The sequence below is a fragment of the Otolemur garnettii genome, unplaced genomic scaffold (genome assembly GCF_000181295.1).
Source record: "Otolemur garnettii isolate 467f Iridium unplaced genomic scaffold, OtoGar3 scaffold00099, whole genome shotgun sequence".
Lineage (NCBI taxonomy): Eukaryota > Metazoa > Chordata > Mammalia > Primates > Galagidae > Otolemur > Otolemur garnettii.
The window spans coordinates 6,063,999-6,088,613 of NW_003852494.1; positions in this window are offsets into that span (position 1 = coordinate 6,063,999).

Genomic DNA, 24,615 nt, shown 5'->3' on the forward strand with positions numbered 1-24,615 from the left:
TTCCTGCCCTATCCCTCAAAGACTTGGTCATCTTTCAGACCAGTACTGGTATCTTCTGACCACATACAATGTCTATGTAAGGGAATAATTTGAATGGCATTAACCCATAAACACCGCTGGCAGGCTTATGTCTGTTCAATTTGAGCATCCCCTTGGGGGAATCCCTTCCAGACAATCTGCTGAGAGCTCTCTGCTTCAATGATGCCAGCAACTTGTGTGATCTGCTGGGGGCGATGCATGCACCAGCCGAGGCAGATGGCTGTAAAAAGGTGGTAAAACATGCCAGGATCACATTTCTGCTTGATAATGAAGGACAGGGATATCTCATAGAGCAAAGCCAGTTCCAGTGGAGACACCGGAGTCACCAGGCATCAGCAGGCTGTGTGTCCATGTGGTCTGAGTCTCGTTAACACCAAATCACCCAGGATACTGAATTAAACTTCTTTCTTAATTTTTATAAAATATCGATTGCATTCATAATTTTGTGACTTGGCGGGGTAGATCTTATTCAAAGTATTGCAGAGTAAGGTTTTGTCCTAGCACATCACTTCAATCTAAATTACTGGTGTTCCTTTTTTAAAAGGAACTCTCCTGTCTGCTTTTGCCATTACTGAGAGGCAGCACCATAGAATGATCACAGGGGTAGGGAATCAAATTTATACAGATAAAGCAGCCAGACAAACAGCATTTAAATCCTTCTTATGTTTTTTATTTGTGGACTGTGAGCTACTTACTTCACCTCTTGTACTTCTGTTTTGAAATAGCGGGAGCTATATCACAGAGTTACTGTGAAGATTAAACAAGCACACACGTGGAAAGTGCTTAGGGCAATGCTCCGCACACAGGAAACTGTTATTATAACTATCTTCAGAAGTTTCTTTCTCTTAGGACTTAATATTAGAAACCCCCCCGGGCCAGAAGTCTCACTGTTTACTTGAGGTTAACTTGTCCAAATAGTCTCCTAATAAATACTGGTCCCTACCTTGGAGGAATGGCAGTATAATATTTTAGAATAGTACCCACTAAATTTCCCCCCATATTTCTTTATTATTTCACCTTTCTCCTACTTGGGCAGCTATGGTCTATGGCATGAAGTTGCTTCAGATAAGTGTTGTTACAGCCAAAAGGAAAGGCTTTTGAAACTCAAAAGTCTAACACCCAAAGACGTTTATCCAGAGAAGATTCTCAGGTGTGCACTGGTGTGCTGTGCCAGCCGACACCTGTGATTGCTCAGGCTTCTGTTTTGACCTATTAGTGCTCATACAATACCAGAGCTCAGTACTTTGAGAAAATCCATAGTGGATCAGAGAAAACCTTCTTGCCTAGGAAACAGATCCTCTAGCTGAAGGAAGGTGGGGAGAGTTTGAAGGTGACAAAGGACAGGTAGATGTTTACCTATCAGGGCAGGGGTCCAGAGCTCTGCTTCCCCATACACTGGGAACAATGAGGGTAGGTTTGTAGAATTTGAGGGCTCATGAAAACTGCCTGGTACTCTAAGTAGAGCCCAAGGAGAAAGCCTCATACAGTTATGTCTTGAAAAATGTATTTGAGACTGCTTCATTTTTTTTTTTTTTGAGATAGATTTCACTCTATCCCCTGGGTGGAGTGTTGTGGTGTCATCATAGCTTGCAGCAACCTCAAACTCTTGGGCTCAAGTGATCCTATTGCTTCATTTTCCCAAATAGCTGGGACTACAGGTGTCTTCCTTGATGCCTGGCTAATTTTTCTATTATTAGCAGAGATGAAGTCTTGGTCTTGCTTTGAGTGATCTTGAACTCCTGAGTTCAAGGGATTTTTCCACCTTGGCTTCCCAGAATGCTGGGATTACAGGTGTGAGTCATCACATCCTGCCTACTGAGAGTGCTCTATGAGGTTATCTATGTGAACATGGGGTGGCAGCAGCAAAAGTGCATAGAAACAAATGGGAGGGGGTCTTACCATCTCACGGAGCTTCCTGAGCAGAAATAATGATCATGCCCCAAGGCAAGTACAGATTTAGAAAGAGAGTCGCTGGACTTGAAGACAAGTGCAAGGAACAGCAACTACACTGATTGTACAATGGTATTAAATTCTCCAAGGATTCTGCCATGATGAGGCCACTCACAGTGCACACACACTCCCTGAGTGCTATATCAATGTCCTGCAATTATGATACAAGCCAATCAGAAATTAAGTGTGGGCAAACATTTAATGCACTGAGATTTTCTCAAACGTTCTGAGCAATAGAAACTCAAGAGAGAACCTGAGTCATGCAGTCATATATAAATACAGAAGTTTCCATTTCTTCCAGAGCTGAGTTCATGGTCCAAGATTCAGACATACTATGGAGAAATTCTAGGAGCAGCTGCTAAAATAACATATTCTTCATCATGCCACAAATCCATTAAATTAATATATGGCTCATGCAACCAAGAAAGATTATGAAAATAACCTTAAACATGGCAGCGGGATGAAACATTGCTCATAACTGGTGGTGGAGACAGCTTTAAATTATATGTTTGTATACAGTCACCTTGTCCAAGAATAGTTCAGAGCTTGACAATGATACTGAATAATGGCCATCGACTGGGGACTTAGTCTGCACCAGGTGAGGCCTGTGCTCAGCTTTGGTGTCCTCTGTCTTGCTTCACCCTCACAGACATACAGACAGCACCTTCCACTCCTGCGAATGATATTTCATGGGTGTCCCATGGAAGAGTCCACTGTGGAGAGGGCACAGAGGTCTTGTATTTGTATTTGCTGAATGGAGTACAAATTTTAATAACCTTAATACCACATTATAACTAAAGACGCAGCTGAAGGAAGGTAGGACAGGGACCAGAAGGGCAAGAAAAGAAGCAGAACAGGATACTGGCTGCTCAGGCGTCTGCACGTCCTAGAGAGGTATATCTTTGTGCTGTTTACAGGTGAAGGAACAAGCAGTAGGGATATTAACATCCAGTGCAGAATTATGAGCAGCAACTATAAGAACTAATAGCAATTCTCTCACTTGCTAGAGCACTGGGGGAATGTGAATAAAGAAAATCCTCTGCCAGAGCAGGGAATCCACAGGGAGTGCTTAAAGATGACAAATGAGGAAATACCTGTATAACCTTTTTATGATATCTGGAAGATATTACCAAAACTCTAAAGACTTAAAATTATTTTAAAAGGAGCTTTTTTTTTTTTTTCTGGAAAGGGAATTAAAGATAGGGAAGGATAATAATGTAGGAATGGTGATCATTTTCACCATTAATTTGTTTGTAATATGATTTGTAGCACACATTTCACAATAATAAATTAAACATGACATTTTATGCGGCAGAAGGCATTGCCTTGTAAGGACACTACCGGAATTCAAAGTGATACATGTCATTGGAAGATTAAAATCTGCTTTATTCAGAAATACATCATATTCCAAAATTCTAAATTAATATTCTAAAACAAACCGGGCCTTTCTCTCAACCTCTCTCTCTTTTTTTTTTTCTTCATTTGCATTTGTGTTTTGGAATATGTGTAGTCAAAGCCTAGTGATTTTACCTGTGGAACAAATTCTCTACAGTTTCACTTTTCTTTCTTATACCACAACATAAAATTTAATACTACATTTGAAAGGATGACCTGCTGCCCATGCTAAGGAGATAAGTGTCTCTGAGCCCCAGGGGGGTGAAACCTTGTTTCCCCTGGAGCTGCTGTAGCTCCGAAGAGCCAGCAGAGACTGCCAGATATATCATCATAGTCTATGAGGTTGTTCACTGACCTCAAAGGCCCTACACTCAATGAAATAATCAAGAAGGGTGAGAATGGCTTTTTCCAGTGGGCTCTGAACCTAGGAAGATCGATGATTTTCAGGGTTGTTGATATGTCAATATAACTGTGGAAAGCTTACAAGTAGCAGTTTATGCCCCAAGTCCCTGTGAAACAGGGGGAAGTGTCACCATATTCTGACTCTTTTTTGAGGTCATCCTTGGCCCAGGGAATGGGATAATAAAGGAGCCCACTGGATTTCCATAAGATCAAGACTAACTATTGAAAAGAAACTGAGCTGCAGAGATAAAAAGTGAACCCCACTTAGATGCAATAATTGATAGAAATTTATTGATAATTTGATACACCTGCAGGTGCACCTGCAGGGCGTTGTTGTGGTGGGCCAACAAGCAGCCTCGAATAGTGGGGGAGAAGCCTTTTTATACCATTACTCTGCATAGTCATGCATGCTCAGCAAGCTAGCACAATACAAAAGCCAATCATAGCAGTTAAGGCGGGGGGGTCGCAAAGTGGGGGTACATATTGGCTCATAATCACAAGATACATCACAAGTACATTACTTCATGATCACAAGATGGGGTATATCATAAGGGGTTAAACTGGAGGTACATGCTAACTTACTAGCTCATAATTTATAAAATGAGGGGTACAAACAGGTATTGGGTACCTGTTTCTGAGAACGACTTGGGACCTTTTCATCAAGGGCTCAACCCCTCCCTTTGCTCAACCCCTCCCCACATACTTCCTTAATTTCATGTTGCTTATTTACCCTTGAGGGGGCTGGGACTAAAAGCCTTAGGAGAGATTTTCTTTTCAAGAGTAGGGGGCTTGTTCCCCACCGGTTTTAGGGAGGGGGTCAAGGGCAGGGGGCTTGGTTATTACACTATGTTTTCACCCTTTAGGATAAGTTACACACTGCCAGGAGGTCTTCTTGGTTTTACTCTGAGGCCCTCTGATTTCCTTTAGAGAGGGCAAACATTATTAACATTGTTCAGGTTCGTCCTTAACTCAGAAAGAGCAAGACAGTTTCGTGTATACCAAGGCTTGACATTCTTTTTTCTCATCTCCTAGAACTCTGATGGTATCCCTGGGTGGGTAGTAAGCTACAAGCACGTTTCTCAGCAATTTAATTTTTTCCCCATGTTAAAGAGGGTAAAGTGTGCAGGATGGGAAGATAGAGAGATGCTAGCTTTTGCTAGAAGTTAGAATTTCCTGAGGAGGTGGCCATTGAGCTTCATCTTGAACTGAGAACCTGGAGGAAATTGCTGTGATAATTATCTCACTTCTGTGCACTTTAGTATCTTGTGAGTTGAATTTTCCATTTGCCTGACCAAACAAGCAAACAAACAATCACCTGGGGAAAAACAAACAAACAAACAAACAAACAGATGCTAGATCCTTTAGGCAGAAGGTGGGCCTTGGAACAACAGTACTCTTCCCAAGAGGGCTATGGGGTACGTGTTTTATAGGGTCGGACAAGTTAGGACTTTTGGACTCTGTACTCTGCTGATCCAAAGGCAGAATATCAGGTGGGTGGGTCTGGATGTAACTCATCCACACAGTTCCCACATGTTGAAACATGGCCAAAATCACAGCAGCATTTGCACCACACAAATTAAACATGTGAAGTATACTTTAATCACGACTGTTGTAATAGGACAGACAGGCCAGAACTCAGCCAGTGTCAACTTCTCCGAAGGAAAGCCTGGAGAGTTTTTTCCCACCAGAGATGAGGGAAGAATCTTAGGCCATTTGTGTTTGTTTTGGGTCTGACACAAAGGAAAAGTGAATTTTCTCAGTCTTTAGGATGGGAGGGAGTTTCACAGCTCTAAGCAAGGGTACCCCCCACGTTAGGCCCCTGATCTAAATAGAGACTGGAAGATGACATTTCAAAAGAGTAGCTCTAGGTCCTTGAGGAAGATGGTACTACTTTGCAAAACAGAAAGGAAGCTTTAAAAAAATTTACATCTCAAAGGAGTGAGAAAGTATATTTTCTAAAGTATATACTCAAAAAAAAAAAAAAAAAAAGAACCCAGGGGCTTCTGTGGTTTGTTATCTGGTGAGGGTGAAGGGCAGGATGCTGGAAGCAGGGGCCTGGTTTACTCAAGTTTACTCAAGCCCAGAGGAATGCTAAAGCCCTCCTAGGTGGTTTCCTAACTTCCCATCCATCAACAGGAAATGCTAATGCCATCATAGAGAGTCATTGTGAAGATCAGAGGAAAGTGATTCATTCACGAGGTATTTATTAAGCACCTACTATGTGGCAGGACAGAAGAGATGATCCTGCTGCCAGCATGCTTCTTATATACTGGGGGGCACCTGTGGGTGGACAGACAGGCTTCACTCACAGCCCTGGTTAGTTTGTCACAGAGAGATCAGTTTAGAAAGAGTGGGCACTGGGTGCCCTGAGCCAGGGCAGGGAAGGCATCCCTGGGACAGTAGCCCCCATTTAGACGGGGTCAGGAGGTGAGTCAGAGTCAGTCAGGTGGGGAAGAAAGAGACGCCTCAAGCAAGAGAGGGACTATATCCCATTGCCTTAGAAAAATAAAGTATATAAAATTTCAAACTCAATAAATTTTCAATCCAATTTAAACTGTGTTTCCAGCTCCTGTATAACAAACATTTCAATGTCAAAACTCCATTTAAAAATAAATGGAAAATTTGAGAGCCAAATGTAAAGAAGGATACAGATACCAGGAGGATTGTGTGTGTCAAAGAGACTCAGGAGAGGAGGCCTGAAGGGTCTCCCAAGAACTGAAGCTGGGACGATTTGAGCCACAAAATATAAATAAATATCCACAAGCCCTACTGATATAAACAACTAATTGAAGAAAGGTGGAAGGACAAATATCTTTTATGAAAGAATTGCAGGTAATTTATGTAGATACTCTCCCTCTCTAGGAGGTGGAGTTTAATTCTCACCCTCCCTCCTGTGAATATAAGCAGGACTTAGTGATTTGTTTCCAAAAAATAGATTTGGAAAAGTATAAAAATAGGGCGGCACCTGGCCCCGTATACTGAGGGTGGCAGGTTGGAACCCAGCCCTGGCCAAAATGCAACAACAACAACAACAACAAAAATAGCTGGGAGTTGTGGTAGGTGCCTGTAGTCCCAGTTACTTGGGAGGCTGAGGCAAGAGAATCATCTAAGCCCAAGAGCTGGAGGTTGCTGTGAGCTGTGATGCTACAGCACTCTACCGAGGGCGACAAAGTGAGACTCTCTCTAAAAAAAAAAAAAAAAAAGTATAAAGGAATAAAGAAATATGGTGGCAAACATTACCTTGGCTGAATGATGGAGGTTAACATTAGCAGTGATAAGACCGCCTGACAATGTGTGCCCTTGGTATAATGTTCTTTTTTTTTTTTTTTTGTGACGGAGCCTCAAGCTATCCCCCCTGGGTAGAGTGCCATGGCATCACGCTCACAGCAACCTCCAACTCCTGGGCTCAAGCGAGTCTCCTGCCTCAACCTCCCAAGTAGCTGGGACTATAGGTGCAGGCCACAACGCCTGGCCATTTTTTGGTTGCAGCCATCATTGTTGTTTGGCAGGCCCGGGCTGGGGATTCAAACCCGCCACCGTAGGTGTATGTGGCTGGCGCCTTAGCCGCTTGAGCCACAAGCGCCAAGCCGGTATAATGTTATTAGAAGGGAACTTTACCACTGTGGTCTTCCCCCAAACACATTGTGCATGAAAAGAAACCATACTCTGTAAAATAATCTAAGGAGGTTTATTCTGAGCCAAATTTAAGGACGGTTTGGCTTTATGCATTTTAGGGAGATAGGAATTACAGGCAAGGTTATAAATCAAGATGTGAGAAACACACATTGGTTTGGCCAAGAAAGGTAGGACATCTTAAAGAAAGTGGTGGCTTACAGGTTATAGGGGTTTAAACATTCTTTAGTTTGGTTGGTCACTCTGGGAGGCTGAGGCCTGTGGATTGCTTAAACTCAGAAGTTTGAGACTAGCTTGAGAAAGAGTAAGACCTTATCTCTATTAAAAAATAGAAAAACTAGCTAAGTATTATGGCAGGTGCCTATAGTCCTAGCTACTTGAGAGGCTGATGCAAGAGGATCACTTAAGCCCAGGAGTTTGAGGTTTCTGTGATTTACAATGATGCCATGCCCTGGAACTATACCCAGGGCAACAAAGGGAGACAACTGTCTCAAAAAAAAAAAAGCGACAGAGAGAGTTTTTTTAGCTGACAATTGGCTGAAAGAGTTAGGCTTTGTCTATTATACCAGAGGCCAGAGAAAAGAAATGCTTAAGATAAAGGGTCTGATAATCAGAGTCAAAATTCCTGATAGACTCAAATGGTTTGATATGCATATTGAGGACCTGCAGGTATATGTCTTGCAAAGCCTTAGTCCTGTTGGATGAGTCATGATGGGCATCTCTAAGGATGAGGCATGTCTGATCTCCTTTATCATGGCTAGCATTTCAGTTTTAGGGATCTCCTTGGCCAAGAGGGGCTCCTGTCAGTTAGCTGATACTGGGGGTAGAAATCTTAAGATTTTATTTTAGTTCACGACATAAATTCTTTCTAATCATGAAAAGAAAAAAAAAAAAACAGACAAACTCAAATGCAGAATATTCTATAAAATGCCTGGACAGTTCCGTACTCCTCAAAACTCTTATGATTCTCACAGGAAGACAAGGCTGGATGGAGGGAAAGAAACACCCAAATGCCCGTGTTCAAAAAGGAGCAGCTTTATTTCAGCCAGTGGAGTCATGGTGAACTAAAGCTCAAAAATGGCCAAGCTCCCTGACCAGCTCTGTCTTTGTCCTTTTGTGGGACTCACAAGTAGACAGACAAAGGAATTACCATATTGCCCTTCATTGGAGATTTTAAAACATGCTCAGGGGAGTGTGTGGGATTTCCAGAAGCAGAAGCAAGTGTTAGTTTCAAGGTCCCAGGAAGCTAAGTTTCTATAAATTCTTAAGAGCTGAGTCACCACAGGGAGGACTTTGCAGGAGTGTCCTTGGGCTTCCATGAGAAGCCTTTTGTTCTTTCAGACGTTGCTTTTCCCAGTTATCCTCTCTCAAGATCATGAACAACAAGGAAAGTCTAAGAAATTGTCCTAGACAGAGGAGATTAAGGCAATAAGGCAAATAAATACAACAGGATCCTCTGGTTTGGAACCTGTGAAAAAACTGGTGAAATTCAAATAAAGTGTGGGATTTGTTTAGTAGTAACATCCTGAAGTTGGCTTTTTAGTTTTGATAAATAAGTGAACCTGGGGACTTAATAGAGCAAAATCCTGACTCTAAATGGAAAGACAAAACTCTCTGTTAAATAGCAAGGGTCCAACAAACTCCATGGGTTTTGCTTTTTCATGGGTGGGACGTATCATTAAGGACCAGAGCAGAATTGCTCGTAAGGATGGCATAGAGGTTCTTCTCCACTTTTCCAAATCAATTAGTCTTCCAATTAACTTTTATCAAATACTTAAAGAAAATCAGTTTTAGGTGCAGAGTTCATTTCTCTTCTTCCATCAAAATATATGAACCTCAAGTTCATCCTGCCTTGATGAGTGACAGGAATTATTATCCCTATGAATATATGAGAACCCCAGGGATTAGCATGAGAAAGTGCTTTACCCTAAGTTGCACACCTGGTGGGCCCCCAGGCAATGCTTTAAAGCCCCAGTGCTCCCATCTTTGCCTTGTCCAGACTCCTGAGCTCATATACTCTGTGCCTGGTGCATAGGTGGACTTTTGTTCAATGAATGAATGAATGAATGAGTGCCCAAATGGGAGCACCAGATGGGACAACTGTTACCAGACAAAGAGGATCTGGCAGCCTGTCACTGTTAGCCAATATGCAGAGATGGGGACAGGTCCACCAAACCATGTCAGAAGGCCCGTGATTCTGGAGAGAGTGAGAGTGGCAAGACTGTTCTGTTCCTCCATTTCCAAAATCACAGTTTATTTTACATAATGGTTCACAGCAAAGACCACCTTAACTCTTACTTTAAATAAGACATAGCACAACTTAGTGACAATCTATTGCAACATCTCCAATTCAAAAGTTAATTTCCTAAATCAGTCCTCCAAAAGCAAAGGCCATAATAACTCTTGTTTTAAATAATAAACAGGACAACTCACAATCTATTACATTTCCAGTTCAAAAGTTAACTCTCTAAACTATTCAAGATGGGCATCTTTAGGGTGTGAGCTAAGTTTACAAAACAATAAGAATGGGAGACAGGAGGTGAAGGTCACTTAGGACCTAAACCGACCAGACCAGCTGTGTCATGTAGGCCCTAGCGTGGTGGACTCCATCTTATTCTCAGTACAGGTGCTTTCACAACCTCGGCCTCCTCCTTAAACTAGAGCACCAGAATCCACATGCCCTGCTCTCTTTACCCGCTCACGTGTGATCACTGGTTAGTTCCAATTTAACAAGGAGTGCATGTGGTGTTTGTTTTTCTGTTCTTGAATGTAGCCACTACATCTTGACTTACAGGGTGTTCCAAAGTCACACCTAAAGTTGCCATACACAGGGAAAATGGGAAATTGTCAGTAACTATACTTTTACATACAAAATATTCATTACAAAATTTTACAAAGAGGAAAAGAAGTCGTGAACACGTAGAAGATATTGTGTAAAATTTTTAGGGGTGACTTTAGGGACACGCTGTAGGTAGTGTCATCAGCTGATGAGGATTGATTGAGAAAATGGAAGCTCATTGGTGAGAATAAGATGGAGTTGGTCAGGCTGGGGCAGACCTGACACAGCTGGTCTGGGTGGTTTAGGTCCTGCCTGTCCCTGACCCCCTGTCTCCCATTCTTATCATTTTGTAAATTTAGCTCCCACCCTAAAGATGCCCATGATTTAGGAGATTAACTTTTAAATTAAAATGTTGTTAACTGTTTATAAGTCGTAGGTTCCACCAGTTATTGTTTAAGAAAAGGGTTAACAGAGTCTTCACTTTGAACTTAAATGTATAAAACTATAATGTTGAAAATGGAAGAACAGAATAGTCTTGGAGAGGCCACTCTCACTGTTCTTCAGAATCCCAGCCTTCTGACAAAGTTTGGTGGACCTGTCCCCATCTCTGCATATTGGCTGACAGGCAGCTGGACTCTCTTCATCTGGTAACAAAAATGTGGATATTTCTAAGTGGAGGAAAGTAGAGGTGATATCCAGGTAATTCCAAAGTCTGGAGTTTAGTGGTAGGTGGGCATTGGTTAAGAAATCTTTCAACAGAGTGTAGGATAATAAGGCAGAATAATCTGGAAAGAGAGAGAAGTTCTAAGGGGTGGAGTGGAACTAAAGAAATAGATGGTTAGCAACATCTTCTTTGAGTCAACCTACACAGAGATTGCTAGGTTCAGCTTATGAAGATAAGGTGAAGAAGGAAAGCAGTTATTTGACCTCCACAAGAGTGAGAAGCAGGGCCCAGCTGGAGTCTGGCAGGCAGAGAAAAAAGGCTGTGATGTAACCACAATCCCAGGCATCACACCTGGTTGCCCTGGTAACAGGCACCTTCTGGTTCTAATACTCATAATGTTATCATAAGAAAGAAGGAATATTCTTAAGTAAAGTAACAGTGATTCGGGGCCAGGCAACACATGGTTGGTCTCTGAGCTCTTTCAGAGCGATAGCTTGGGAGGGAGTTTCAGAGTGGTTTTCAGAGATGATGAAAATTAAAGTTCCTGGAGACCAGGGCAGGTGGACCAGGTGCGAGTGACTCTGCACTCCTGCCCAGTCATGCCTGTAAGTAGAGGCCTTTGGCTGCAAGCCATGACATTTGGGGAGGGCATTTGACTTATGGAAGCTGAACCATAATGGCAAAGTTTTTAATTATACAATTGATTGCCTAGATAGTTAATTGTTTGGCTTCCTAATGGAGCCAAGGTAGAATTTTATTGCTTGTACTTCTGCATTAGATAATAAAGGGAGAAGAGTCTTTAATGACCACATTAGATTAAGTTAAAACAGATTGATTTTTCCATATATGTTAGTTTCTGTTAATGAAAGACAGAATGTCTATATTCAACAGGGGATTACCTTCCACAGCTGGGCTCCAGGAGCTGAGAATCTGCTTAAATGGATTGAGTAGGGCTCAGCAAACTATAGTGTGAAGTCCAAATCCAACTTGCCACCTAGTTTCATAGAACCCATTAATTAGGAATGATTTTTATATTATTAAATGGTTGAAATTAAATCATAAGGAGATAAGTGTTATTTTGCATTATTATATGGTTAAAATTAAATAAAAAGAATTTTGATATTATTTTTCCATGTAAAAATAATTTAAAATCCACATTTTCATATATCTAAATAAAGTTTTATTAGAACTAAGCATGGTCATTTATGTGTTGTCTAAGGCTGCTTCCTTACTACGATGGTAACATGAAGCAGGCACAACAGCAACCTAGAATGTTTACTTTATAACTCTTATCAGAAATGTTAACCAACTTCTATATTAGAGAATTGGCTTTTAAAATCTCATTTTCTTTCACTTTGAGAACTACGTTCCATTTCTCTTTCAGGTACTGATTGATTCTGTCTTTAGTTCATTTGTGATGCTATAAAAGGATAGCTGAGGTTAGGTAACTTATAAAGAATAGAAATGTAGTGGCCCATGATTCTGGAGACTGAAAATTTCAAGGGCATAACCCTGGCTTCTGGGAGGAATTTCTTACTACACTACCCCATTGCAGAAGGTAGAGCTCAAGTGAGGGTGAGAGGGAGATGGGGAAAGAGGAGGTCAAACACTCTTTTATAACAAACCCACACCTGCATGAAGGATATTAATTTATTCACAAAGGCACAGTCTCTGTGACCTAATCGCCTCGTAAAGGTCCTACTTCTCCATACTATTGTATTGAGGATTAAGTTTCTTTTCTCTCTCTCTCTCTTTTTTTTTTATTGAATGGTAACTGTGTACATTGATGCACTTTGGGGGTACAGTGTGGTGTTTTCACACACAATCCAAGACACTTCCATCAAACTGGTTAACATAGCCTTCATGTAACTTTCTTAGAGGATTAAGTTTCTAACATATAGATTATAACATATAATCTTTAGGGGACACATTTAAACCATAGAAGATTCACTAAACAAAAAGTAGTGTACACTTTTCTGCTCCTGACATTTTACTGAGTACTGTGGTTTCAAGAGTAGATGGTGCCCCACTCTGACTATGAAAGTCTGATAGCCTAGAATCAGAAGAATGAGTAACTAAGGGCACAGGTGTTGCTATTTCTCCATGCTTCTTGTATTTCTCCCCTCAGAGCACATACTCAGGCACCCACACCACCAGCTGTAACCATCACTGGGTCTCCTTATAAACCTAGGACTTGTTTGGGCACTTGGAAAATTACAAAACATGAATATCATGGTCCTTGTTCACTGTAGTCAAGTAAGCAGTTCAGTACTGCCAAAGAGACATCAGCGAACAAGATAGCATCAAATAACCAGGGGTTCACAGAAAGGGATTAAGAGATTTTAAATTATACCTGATCCATTCAGTGCTTCTCAGAGTTGAAGAGTCGTTTTGAGAGCAAGGAAATGCTTGCATGTCCTGAAGGTACAATGATCTTTCAGCTCACTGTGCTCCTTACACCCAGATGAAAAGCCCTTGCTTCTTAGCTTGGACCATTTCTGGTTATGACAGGCACCATTTACCCTGAGAATTTCCCCCTGACCAACACAAAATCACCTTCTTTAGGCCCCCAGGGCTTATGGTCATTTCTCTGTGACATATATATTACTCAATTAGAATTGGGCATGGGCTATATTTTATTCCATGATTTTCTCTGAGTTCCTGGAGGAAGAGGATCATGTTCCATCCATCTCTGAATTTCTAGGGTTTAGCATAGTGCTTGGAACAAAAATAAGCGCTCAATATTATTGACAAATGAATGTGAGAAGGGGTCACACATCTTAAGTTTTTAGGGACTAGGTCTGCAAATGTTTAGGCACCAGGAAATGGTGGGGACTGCAGGCTGGATAGCCTCATCGGAGGGGGGCTCCTGCCATGGGAGCAGATGAAGCCAGTGGTATCAGACTTTCTAATTTTCCATCTGAAGCCAACAATGTGCCATATTTTTGATTAACATGGAAAACTACTTCAAAAATTCAAGACAAAAGTCACAGGACAGGGCCAAGAGGTCGAACAAAAGTCTTCTGGTCAAGAAGACACTACATTGCCATCTCTGTTTTGGATAACTATAGAAAAATGAGGTGGCCTGTTGTGATCATGTGAGGTTATACTGGACTCTGAAATGCAGGACAGAGGGTACTGGCATTTCAGGTAGGCTGTTGGCTTTTCTGAAATAGACATTATGTCGTTGAGTTTTCTCCTCCTTTCTCCTTGTGCCCTGACAGCTTTGGAATGTCCTCAGACCATGAGGAGGAAAGCCTGAATCTCCATTGACTCACCGGATAATGGCCTCAGTACAGGTGGCCTTGGCTCTGAAATTTTTGTTGCATGAGAAAAAATAAGCCACTGCTTTTTAAAGCTAAGGATATTTGGGGTTGGGATAAATGCATTCCTTACTGATTCATTATGGTTCCCCCTGACTTGATAATAACTCAGGGGTCTTTGTTGATGCCAGACTTAAGAAAAAAAAACATAAAACACTAAAGTCACTTTACTTTCAAAAGCAAAGAACCTTCAGACACATCTTCAAAATCTCTTTAGCCTTCCTATTTTGTACGACACACCTGCTATTTCTAAAGGACCTCATTTCTGGAATCCTTTCAAGGGCTATCTCTGATCTTGCACAGATCACTTAGTGAGGAGCTTTTCAGAGGCAGTAAGCTTGGAAAATGAGCTTTTCCTTAAACTAAGGATAATGTGCAGTTTGGAGCTGGGAAGGCTGGGTTGCCAAGAATCCTTTCGACATCACTGCCTCCAGGAGAGCCCAGGCAGAGGAGATGCTGCCCTGTGTCTTATTCCATTTCAGCATCAGCTTTGCTCTTTGGGACAGCAGCACTGGTCTCAATAAGGAGATCGATTTAAAAATACAAAAGCACAATGATGTCACTTTCCCCTTTAGAGTCTTCTCTGACTCCTTGTAGCCCATAGGATGATGCATGCAGGTGGCCGAAGGTGGGAGTGGCCCCTATATGTTTATTGTCTCACAACGTTCACTTCTATGTGGGATAAGCATGGCAATGTCGCTTCCCCACACTATCTGTGCTTCACTCCTGGCCTCCAATACATACATAGTGCCTACTTAGCCTCAAATACATTTGATTTAGCAGCTCCACGGGCTCTTGAACTGAAGTTACTGCCTCTATCCACATCCAACCTCTCTGCCCATGCCTGGTAATGCAGGAGCGTAATCAACTGAGTGTGTGACTGCTTACTTAAAGAGCTCATTGAGGCCAGTGACATCTCAGCATCCCCCAGGGAAGGGAAGTGACAACACTAAGGACGCTTGGATGGGGACTGCTGAAATGATAGATAATTGGAAGAGTGAAGGAATAAATTAAATAAAAGCTCACAGTGAGGGAGGGGAGGAGAGAAGGGAGGATGGATGGAGGGAGAGTGATTGATGGGATCACGCCTATGGTTCATCCTATAAGGGTACATGTGAATCTCTCTAAATGTAGAATATAAATGTCTTAATGCAATAACTAAGAAAAAGACATGAAGGCTATGTTAACCAGTTGGATGAAAGTATTTCAAATTATATACAGAAACAGTACACTGTACCCCCATGACAGTATTAATGTACAGTGCTATGATTTAATAAAAAAATTTAAAAAACTTCACAGACAAAACACTATATCATTAATAGAGATTTTCAAATTATACATAAATAATAATATGAATAATTAATTTCAACATCAGAAAAAATTGAATTTAGACATCTGTTTCTATCTCTCAAGTAAGCAGAAGATTTTTGAACATACAATAGCCAATGTTAACACATGCATGTTGAGATGGACTCTCTCAGGAGTCATAGTTATGTAAATCAATACAATTTATAAGAAAAGACAAGTTGGTAATATTTTTCAAGAACAATGGTAAAGCTCAAATTCTTTGTCAGGGTATGTTTGCCTCTTGGCAAGGATTGAGCCAAGATTTATATTTGGGCACACTGATTGCAGAATGATTTGAATAAAAAACAATGTAAATAAAATAAAATGGTTAGTTTTTATTCATACAATGAAATAGTATATTTGTGAATCTCTAAGAATTTTTAAAAGAATCTTTTTATGATATAAGGACAAATAACAATAATATTTCTTATTGTTATAAAGGAAAAATTTTGTACACAATTTAGTAAATAGCATAGTCCAACTTTTAGTAAAAAATTGAAATATATTAAAAATGTTTAACAATAAATATGGCTAAATGTTAACAGTGTTTATTTCTAGGTGGTGTTACAGATAATTTTTCATGCCCTTTTTGGTATATTTTTTAATTTTTTCATTAAGAATCTATTACTCATAATGAAAAAAAATTATTTAGAAAAGAAAGATCAAAGAGAGAACTTCCAAACCAATGTGCAGAATATAATTCCTAGAAATATACCTTTTCTGAAATGTTCTTTTATTTTTTGCTATGAAGGAAATAATAACTATAAAAAATTAAAAAAAAACTCACAGTAAGTGCTAAAAACAGTTTTTGGGATTGAATTTGAGTTATAAATTGACTTTTTTGCAAAAGGCATAGGACCTAATAATGACATTTCAGTAGGAGTAAAGTCCAGGGAGCAGTATCAGAGGGCCCCTTAAACATCAAATGGACCGTTTAATCCAATCTGGTCATTGTATTCTTTTTAATCCAGTATCACTTTTTCAGCGGTCACTCCCTGGTCTGGTTCCAGATAGCTGAGCAAGACTCTGAAAGATGTCCCATATAAAATACCCAGCTAGCTGACCGGATGCTGTTAAGGAAATGCCTGAAATATTTCTCAAATAGAGGAAATGCTAATGGCCCTTTGGACTGGTGGCAACTGACTGCTGTCATTTGTCTTCCTGGGCTCCCAGAAAGGCGATCTCATGTTAATCCATCTTCCTGACTGTTCCTGCCCCCACTCATCTGCAGAGATAGTCAAGTCTCAGCTTTGCTGATTTCCAAAGGCTGGCTGTGCGTCAGGTTTAATGGTGTGACACCAGCCAAGGAAAATAAAGCCATATAATGAAGAGAGATGATGCTCCCCTGACTCATGTGTTTCGAGTCAGGGGTAAATGAATGAGGAAAGAAGAAGGTCTGGGGTGATATGGAGCCCAGCTTGGGTTTCCTTGTCTTGATGAAATTGGTTTGCAGCTGGTAACGAACTAAGCTAGTGCCCTTTAGTCTGTACAGAAGTGAACCTTTACTCCCTCTGAAGCCAAACAGTAATAACACTAAGAATAGCAACATGGCATTTATTAGGTGCCCAGTGCAGTTATGGATGGTTCCATTTAATCCTCATGATTACCCTAGTCAATAGAAAAACTATGACCACTCTCATCTTCCAGGTGGAGAAACTGAGAGCCAGAGAGGCCAAGTAACTAGCCCAACATCTCCCAGCCAGAAGGTACTCAGAACCTCCTCAGTGCATTCCTCCTGAGGGTAGCTCTTCTCCAGGATAGGAGAGGGAGAGAGAGAGAACACTGCATGTTCATGCAAGCCTGCACTGCCAACATAATTTATCCCTCTATCTCTTTAACCCATATGTCTCAATTAAAAGTTCATGAAAATCCCAGGTAAGCATAATTGATTATCTGCATTGATTTACTTCATGTTCTTTAGAAATGTCATTCAAATTAATAAAGAAATGTAAAGAAAATGGGAAGTGATATAAACCCAAGAGGACAAAGCAAAGGAAGAGAAGAGGACAGGGCTAAAATTTGGAAGTTGTAACATGATCAAGTGGTAACTGACTTAGCCCACCAAAGGCAGCTTAACCCAGCACTGGGGCCAACCAGGAATAAATTAAGTTCACCCTGCAGAGAACCTAAAAGGTGTCAGGTGATGGGGACACATGACCAACTGAAAATGGAAGTCTGGGTGCAGCTGACAACACAGCTATCTGGAGCATCCTTAGAGCCTCTGAATGCCATCCCCCTCACCAGCCAGGGGGTTGCTGTGGTCAGGCTCAGCTCCAGACTGTGGACCCCCAGGGTCATCATCTCCCCACCCCTACACCCTCCTTCCCATCCGGATGAGTCTCCTTGGGCATAGACAAGCCTAGATAGGAACAATAAACAGGAAACTAGAAATAAGTGACCTTGACCCTGAAATGAGTCAGCCCAGCCATATTAGCCTATTTGGCAAGCCCTGTCCACAAACCTATCACTTCAGGAAAGCCGCTCAGTTTCTTACCTGTAAATGTGAACAGGCAGCCAAGAGCCCCCAAATACTGGATAAAAACCTCTAACAGGAAAGACGAAGGAGGGAAGAAAAAAATACAGCAAAAAAGGAACAACCTCAAAGAAAACAGATAGTCAAGAAACCTTCCCTTAATGTTAGAGGGAAATGGTAGTGAGTAGAAAGCCTAGATGACCACCCGGGGCTGCTCTTCCTCAGGTGCTCACCACCTCCTGGGGACAAAATGCATCATTTTTTTTTCTTGTTGTTGTGGTTGTTTATCCTCGGAAATTCCCAGTCTAGCCCTTTGATCTGTCTCCTTATCTGTGCATGTGATTCTGGTGTGAAGCCAGAGGTGGAATTTCTCTACCTCTCCCCTCAACCCGTCCGTATGTAACTGCAGCTCTGTGCAGCAGTGTAGATCCTGGGAACCATGGCTGGGGGGTGGGAGGAATGGGGGCGTTTGTGCACCTTAGGGGGATGTCTCACAGGATTCCAGCGCCCCTTTTCCGTCTCAGGACAGGCTAGGTCCTGTCATCCCCTCTCCTTGAATTTCTCATCCATGAAGTGGGAATGTCAACTTCACAGGGATTTTGTGTGCATGAGGGTGACGTTAGGTAATGCAGATAAAATACTTTCTGCCCAAAGTAAAATCATTATTATCCCTGCCTTACTCTTGGCATGATTGTAAACCCTGTTCTAGGGATTTACATCAATAAGTAGAAAGGACACTCGTAAAATAAACAAGTGAAAGCATTTTGTAAATATGGTGATGCTAATTATGGCTGACATTTATTTTTCATATTCATGGAAGGCCTTTGAGGAAGACACGTAGTTATCATATCCATTTCAGGTGGGGAAACTGAGGTACAATGAGATGACTTCCCCTGACCACACAACTACGAAGCGCTGGTGATGGGGTTAGCCCCAGGCAAGTCTGCTGTCAGAATCTGCTTTTGCTGACACCATGTTACACCATGATAAACCCGGTCCCTAGAAGCTCAGTGCTCAAATTTACATGTGGGAAATGTAAATCCCTGTGATGGGCAGGACCCTGGCCCCTGGGAACTTCTTCCCCGGTGTTGTGTCGGTAGGCATGTCACATTGTGTAGCAGAGGAGAATTAAGGCTGCTAACCAACTGAGCCAAACAGAAGGGGATTATCTTGGGTTATTCAGGCTCTTCCAGTGAAGGGTGAAACTGAAGGGTCAGAGAGTTGCAGGGGAAGAAGGGGGAGCCATTTGGGTGACAGAGGCTTGACTTCAAGGGCGTTTGCTGGAGTTGAGAGTGGAGGAAGAAACCACTAAGTCCAGCAGTGTTGACGCTTTCCGGAAACCAAGACCGACCCTTAGCCAACAGCTGCAGAGGGAGCAGGGAGGTCAGTTCTACAAGGAAAGGAAACAAATTCTACCAACAGCCTGTATGAGCAAGGAAGCATCCTCCCCCCGAGCCTCCAGAAAGGAGCTGCAGCCTGCAGACACCCTCATTTTAGCCTGAAGGTTTTCATGATAAAACTGGGACCTGTGCAACCATGAAATAATACACCGGTGCTATTTGAAGCGGCTGTATGTGTGGTCATCTGCTACAGCACCTTGTTCATCCCGACACATCATGCCTCGAGAGGGTGGAAACTATTGTGTCGCTTCCCCATATTGCAGCAGGTGGAACTATTACTGTTGGCCCCCCCCCCCATATTGCAGAGGAAAAAACTGAGGTCCCCAGGAGTTATGAACTTCCTGTATGTGCTCTGACTAGATACCCATGTCTGGCCAATCTCAGCCTCTCTGTCTGTCACCAAATCCAGACAAGACATAGGATGACCCACATGCTGGGAAAGGTGATGTGAGCGTCACCTGGGCTTATGTGAAGGTTCTTTACAAATGACCAATGTTATACAAATGGAAGCTTCCTGTGATTAATGGTGAATCTGTAGGGAGAATGACAAATGAATTAATCGATTCGTTGTCTCTAATGGAAACAAAAGCACATTTTAGCTTTATTTCTTTTTTTCACATTTGACTAATTTTATCTGAGCGATAAACGTCTGATTTTGACGTTATCCATTCACTCAGGCAGCAGGCTTTCCGTAAACACGCCAGCCAGTGTCTCTGCTTGGCACAAAGAGTGCAAAGCTAAATCCTGGTGACATCTAAGGGATTCCCCGACTCGCAGGTGCCAGTCTGGGAAGTGAGACCATTGTCCCAGGTGGGGAAGGAGGTGCCAGCAGCTCCCGTCCCAGGGCCTGAGGCTGCGGGACAAAGACCGGCAGTGAGGAGGGACCAAGACAGAGTTGGTGTCACACCCTAACCCTGTTTTATTGACTCCTGAGGTTCAGCCCTCTGGGTCCCTCTCTGACATAAGGTTTCAGGAGCTGATAAATTCTGTCTTTGGTTGGAGCCTTTTCTGTTTGGGTTTCTGTCACTCACCACCAAAAAAGTCCTGACCTTTACACACAGCTTCGCAGAAAAGACATCGCTGGAACTGGCCCTCAAAGGATGATGAAAGGGTAGCTAGGAAGAGAAGGGAAATGTCATTCCAGACAGGATGAAGGACATGTATGTGCAAAGACACCAGTGGTCCTGTGAGAGCTCAGCATTACAGGAAGAACACGAGAGTGGCCTTGGCAGTGCCTTGCCGGTCCTGGGCAGGCAAAGCCCCGACGGGGAGGGAGGAGCTGAGAGCCTGTGGGCAGAGACTTGGATTGCAGCCTAGATGCTGGGTGCAGACTCCTGTGTCTCCTCATCTCCAGGCTGCCCTGGGGACAATCAGACAACATCGTGTCCTGCAGAAAGGGCCTTGGGTGTGAGCAGGTTCGCAGCCCACAGCCCGTCTCTCTGGGAGGGAAGGGAAACAGCACCTGGCCAAGCTGCTTTGGAGAAAGCAGCTCTGCTGTCGTCCAGTGGCTGAAGGTCCTGGGCACATGACCTGAGTGTGATGTCTGTATCCTAAACACACACTGCTAAGTGAATCTGTAGGGAGAATTAATTAATTACAGGAAACTAAAATGTACAAGAGAGAAAATGATCATTTTCTAACGATTCATAAGCAACCCAGACTTTACCTTACCTCTTTTCAGCTATTTCACAGGAAGGAAACTTAGATGGGGTCAGAGAGAATAACTTTACAAAGAGAAAGATAGAAGCACACACACGGGTATAGACACATGCAGGAGGGTTGCACCGGCTCTAGGGGTCTTAGGAATCAGGCTCTTGGCACACAGACAACCCAAAGGGTGTGGTGACAAGAGGGCATCTCTGCCACAGTGCTGGTCACTCAGTGGGCTTAATCTCCATAGGCCCGTGTGCTTCCTCTGGGGCCTCTTTCTGCCTTTCTTCTTTTCTGGCAGAGAAAATTATCAGAGACTGAACAGGAGAAGAATGTTAGTGATAATAAGAACGGTTTATTCTAGTGCCATCTGCTGACTTTTAAAAAGGAATCTGCCTAATGACATTTATTTCCCTTGGTCAGGTAGAGAGATGACTTCAAGAAAGGAGCGCAGCTGGTTACAGAGACCTGGACTCGGGCCAGGGAGACCTGTTGGCTGGCTTTTTGGCACAGCATTCTTTTCAGCCCCCAAAGGGCTGTATTTTCATCAGAGGTCATGTGGGGCTGACATCTGCTCTCTTCCCCTGTCCCAGTGTCATTTCCTCTGTCTCTGCAGCCAGCACAAGCCCTCCTACCAACCCAGCCCCAGGATCCCCAAGGGGGAGCTGTGGGGGCTGCAACAGGGCAGAGGATGTGTCCCATCCACAGGGACCTTGTGCTCAGCAGACATGAGGTTCCAATAATGCCACAGCCTTGATTTTTCCAAAACAGAGATCATTTTTTTTCAATTTTTTTATTAAGTCACATACACATAGATCATGAATACATTCATGCATATGTGGGGTACAATGTGTTGATTTTTTTATACAGTCTGATGTGGTTACATCAAACCAATCAACATAGCTTTCGCCTCATTTACTTGATTATTGTGTTAAGACATTTATGTTCTACACTTGACAGATTTGACTTATACACTTATAATATGCTCCATAGGTGTAGTCCCACCTTTTACCCCCCCATCAAGCCTCCCCCCTCCCCTCCTTTCCCACTCCATTTCTCTCCTTCATCCTGGGCTATAGTTGTGTTCTATCTTTCATTAGAAAGTTTGAGTAAATATAAATTGGTTTCATAGAAGTACTGAGTACATTGGATACTTTTCCCTCCATTCTTGAGATACTTTACTCAGGAGAATATGTTCCAGGTCCCTCCATGTAAACATAAAAGAGGTAAAGTCTCCATCTTTTTTAAGGCTGCATGGTATTCCATGGTGTACATATGCCATAATTTATTAATCTGTTCATGGATCAATGGGCACTTGGGCTTCTTCTATGACTTGGTTATTATGAATTAAGCTGCAGTGAATAATCTGGTGCAAATATCTTTTTTGCAAAGTGATTTTGGTCTTTTGGATATGCTCCTAGTAGAGGAATTGCAGGATCCAATGGCAGGTCAATTTTTAGATCCCTGAGTGTTCAAACTTCTTTCCAAAAAGAACGTATTGGTTTGCATTCCCACAAGCAGTGGAGAAGTGTTCCCTTTTCTCCATATCCATGCCAACATTTGTAGTTTTGAGATTTTTTTATGTGGGCTACTCTTACTGGAGTTAGGTGGTATCTCAAAGTGGTTTTGATTTGCATTTCTCTGATGACTAAAGATGACGAGCATTTTTCATGTGTCTGTAGATCATGATCTGTCTTCTTTGGAGAAGCTTCTGTTCAGGTCTCTTGCCCATAGTGAAATGGGATCACTTGCTCTTTTCTTGTTGATAAGTTTGAGTTCTCTGTGGATTCTGGTTATCAGACCTTTGTCGGAAATGTAACCTGCCAATATCCTCTCCCATTCTGAGGACAGTGTACTTGCTTTACTTACTGTGTTCTTGGCGGTGCAGATGCTTTTTAGTTTGATCAGATCCCAGTAATGTATTTTTGGTATTGCTTCAATTGCCCTGGGGGTCTTCCTCATAAAGTTTTCTCCCAGGCCAATTTGTTCAAGTGTTTCTCCTGTACTCTTTCCAAGAATGTTTATGGTTTCATGTCTTAGGTTTAAGTCTTTTATCCAGTGAGAGTCAATTTTTGTTAGAGGTGAAAGGTGTGGGTCCAGTTTCAGTCTTCTACAAGTTGCCAGCCAATTCTCCCAGCACAATTTGTTAAATAGGGAGTCTTTCCCCCAATTTCTATTTTTGATGGGATTATAAAAGTGATGATAAGTGTCTGGATTCACCTCTTGGTTCTCAATTCTGTTCCATAGATCTATGTCTCTGTTTTTGTGACAGTACCATGCTGTTTTGATCACTGTAGTATAGTCTGAATCTGGTAGTGTGATTCCACCTGATTTGTTTTTATTTCTGAGTAATGTCTTGGCCATTTGAGGTTTTTTCTGTTTCCATATAAAATGAAATACTAGTTTTTCCAGATCTTTAAAGTATGACAGAGGTGCTTTAATGGGGACTGCATTAAATATGTAAATTGCTTTGGGTAATATGGACATTTTAACAATGTTGATTCTTCCCAGCCATCAGCATGGTATGTTTTTCTATTTGTTAACATCTTCAGCTATTACTTTTCTCAGAGTTTCATAGTTCTCTTTATAGAGATCTTTCATGTCCTTTGTTAGGTACACTCCCTGCTATTTCATTTTCTTTGGCACTACTGTAAAGGGAATAGAGTCCATGACTGTTGGATAGTTTGACTATTATTGGTATATATGAATGCTACTAATTTGTGAGTATTGATTTTGTAGCTTGAGACACTGCTGTATTCCTTGATCACTTCTAAGAGTTTTTTGGTTGAGTCCCTGGGGTTTTCCAGGTATACGATCATATCATCTGCGAAAAGTGAAAGCTTGATCTCCTCTGACCCTATATGGATACCCTTGATTGCCTTCTCTTGCCTAATTGCAATGGCTAAGACTTCCATTACAATGTTAAAAAGTAGTGGAGATAGTGGACAAACTTGCCTGGTTCCTGATCTGAGTGGAAATGTTTTCTTTTTCTTTTTTATTAAGTGACAGATGTATACATTAATGAAATCATGGGGTACAGTGTGGTGTTTTCATATACAATTTGAAATCTTTTCATCACATTGGTTAACATAGGCTTTATGTCATTTCCCCAGTAATTGTGTTAAGATATTTATATTCTACTTTCAGAAAGATTCGCTTGTACCCTTGTAAGATAAACCACAGAGGTGATCCCTCCAATCACCCTCCCTCCACCCATCCACCCCTCCTCCCCTCCCTCCCTCCCCATATTCTTAGGCTATAATTAGGTTATAGCTTTAATATGAAAGTTATAAATTAGTTTCATAATAGGGCTGTGTACTGTGTTCCTCCATGCTTGTGATACTTTGCTAAGAAGAACATTCTCCAGCTCCATCCATGTAAACATGAAGGAGGTAAAATCTCCATCTTTCTTTATGGCTGCATAGTATTCCATGGTGTACATATACCACAGTTTGTTGATCCATTCATGGATTGATGGGCACTTGGGCTTCTTCCATGACCTGGAAATTATGAATTGGGCTGCAATAAACATTCTGATACAAATATCTTTGTTGTAATGT